At 56.1% G+C, this 2,500-nt stretch overlaps 1 non-coding gene across 1 annotated transcript in view; it reads left to right on the forward strand.

The window, feature by feature from the left end:
- The first annotated feature begins 2,418 nt into the window (after positions 1 to 2,418).
- The window catches only part of LOC124734017, a 1,909-nt gene continuing 1,827 nt past the window's right edge, over positions 2,419 to 2,500 (forward strand). The window contains exon 1 of the ribosomal RNA XR_007009273.1: positions 2,419 to 2,500. This exon is cut by the window's right edge and continues 1,827 nt beyond it. This is a non-coding gene — a ribosomal RNA (small subunit ribosomal RNA).

A 2,500-nucleotide genomic window follows, 5' to 3' on the forward strand; every position in this document is an offset into this window, starting at 1 on the left:
TTTCCGTACAACAACGTGTAACCTAACCTAACCTAACCTAACCTATGTTGTACCTTAACCTAACCTATGTTGTACCTTAACCTAACCTATGTTGTACCTTAACCTAACCTATGTTGTACCTTAACCTAACCTATGTTGTACCTTAACCTAACCTATGTTGTACCTTAACCTAACCTATGTTGTACCTTAACCTAACCCATGTTGTACCTTAACCTAACCCATGTTGTACCTTAACCTAACCCATGTTGTACCTTAACCTAACCCATGTTGTACCTTAACCTAACCCATGTTGTACCTTAACCTAACCCATGTTGTGCCTCAACCTAACCCATGTTGTGCCTCAACCTAACCCATGTTGTGCCTCAACCTAACCCATGTTGTGCCTTAACCTAACCCATGTTGTGCCTCAACCTAACCCATGTTGTGCCTTAACCTAACCCATGTTGTGCCTTAACCTAACCCATGTTGTGCCTTAACCTAACCCATGTTGTGCCTTAACCTAACCCATGTTGTGCCTTAACCTAACCCATGTTGTGCCTTAACCTAACCCATGTTGTGCCTTAACCTAACCCATGTTGTGCCTTAACCTAACCCATGTTGTCGCCTTAACGTAACCCACGTTGTCGCCTAAACCTGCTCTGTAATTGTTATACGACTCGTTCAATTACTGTAGTGTTGCCCACCCGCAACCCTCGCAATATAGTTCGCTACTCGCACTGCCCGCACCCCTGTGTATCGCTTCATGTTAAACACCTTGCAAGTCTTGCTCACTTTCCACATGCTCCTGCTGTACACTGTAATGTGGATGGCAGCAGGACGTACATGCCGCCCCTCCCCACGTCCCCACCTTGCCCCCTGCCTTCGCAAGCTGGTTGGTGAGAAGTTTGCATGTTCAATGCCCTTCGCATGCGACGTACTCAGGCTACGTTGTGGTGCGGCCTGTGTCAACTGTCCGCTGATGTCGTACGCGTGAACCACAATCTGTACTGCACATTCGTCCTTATGTACTGAATGATACATCGTGGCACATGTGTGACCGCACAACGACTGCGCCCAAAAACGGCGGACCATACAGTGCAAATATTGTGCACGCAGCTACGTGTCGTCTCCCTATGAGAGCTGGATTGCAGTGTGGTACGCCATAGAGACGTGTGGGAGGAACGGACGCCGTGGATGGCGATCAGCATGAGCTGTCTGTTGATGTATTCGGACCTAGTCGTCTCTCCTCACACACCGTGATGGCATGGTGCACCGCGTTCCATATCTGCGACATGCTACAGAGGCCGGTTGACAGTCGTTCGAGCAATGGACATCGCATACGTACGGGGGCCACCTTCCACGTATTGTCTAGGCGTGCACATTTTGTTGCGTGTATGTGGGCAGACGTAGTGTGGCGTGACACCTGACACAGGCATGCAATAATCGTTGAAGTTGCAAATGGCGATGGACGCCTGCGTTTTCTGGTGAAGTTACGCAAATGAACAAATGGTAACCTGTTGTGGTGCGGTTGTTCTCGCTAGGGGTGAATCGGTGATGGCGACGATAGGTTGAGGTACTAACCGGTTGTTCCAGCGATACCCACCATGCCGACGAAACTGAACGGCATCTGGGTGTGAAGCGATACGCGGCGGTGGCTGGGTGGGACCGTCCCCGGCCGGTGAGGGGGCGCCTCCCGGCGTGCTGGCCGCGCGGTGCGTGGGCGCACGCGCTACAGCCGGCTGGTGGGGGCGGCCAGTGGCAGGCGCGCCGGCCGACGGACGCGGCAGGCGTCGCAGCTGCGCGCCGGCGCACCCTGCGCGCGGCGCCGTGCGGCCAAAGTAGGTCCTCGCGGGCCCGGTGCGAAGCGCGGTGGACATCTTCAGTGTGCTGGTCCGATTGAGGACTGTGTGCGTTGAGGATGCGCCGCCGCCCGGCGCTCGGCGCCGCGACGCCGTCTGCTGCTCGGTCGCCCCAGCGGTTCTCGCTGGTGGTTTGTATCGCAGCTGTGCGGATGTGTTGGCGCGTGCGCTGTGCTGGGAGAGTTCGCTTCGGCACCCAAGTGGGGCTTTTGTCCTTCTGTGGCGCTGGCGTTGGAGCTGCCGGTCACCGTAGGTGGCGCGTGTTGTCTCCCGCCGGCAATGCCACGACAGCACGCTCCCGGGCCTCTGTCGGCAGCGGCAAGCTCAGTTGGGAGCACGGGTGGTCGCACCGAAAGCGTCTACTCGCCTAACTCCGGGCGATTGCGCCTCTCTCGAACCCGACCAAGTACTTGGGACGGCGCTGCGCGCCGCCGGGACCTGAGAGGGTTTCGAGGTGTATTGTGCAGGGGAGCTCAGCCTCCTCCTGTTTGCAGAATGATTGAGCGGACGCTTGCGTGTTCGCGCGGGCCCCCGGGACACACTCCCGGGCGGCCGGCTGCTCAGCTCTAGTTGACGCAGCTCCCTGGTTGATCCTGCCAGTAGTCATATGCTTGTCTCAAAGATTAAGCCATGCATGTCTCAGTACAAGCCGCATTAAGGTG

The sequence above is a fragment of the Schistocerca piceifrons genome, unplaced genomic scaffold, assembly GCF_021461385.2.
Source record: "Schistocerca piceifrons isolate TAMUIC-IGC-003096 unplaced genomic scaffold, iqSchPice1.1 HiC_scaffold_142, whole genome shotgun sequence".
Classification (NCBI taxonomy): Eukaryota; Metazoa; Arthropoda; class Insecta; order Orthoptera; family Acrididae; genus Schistocerca; species Schistocerca piceifrons.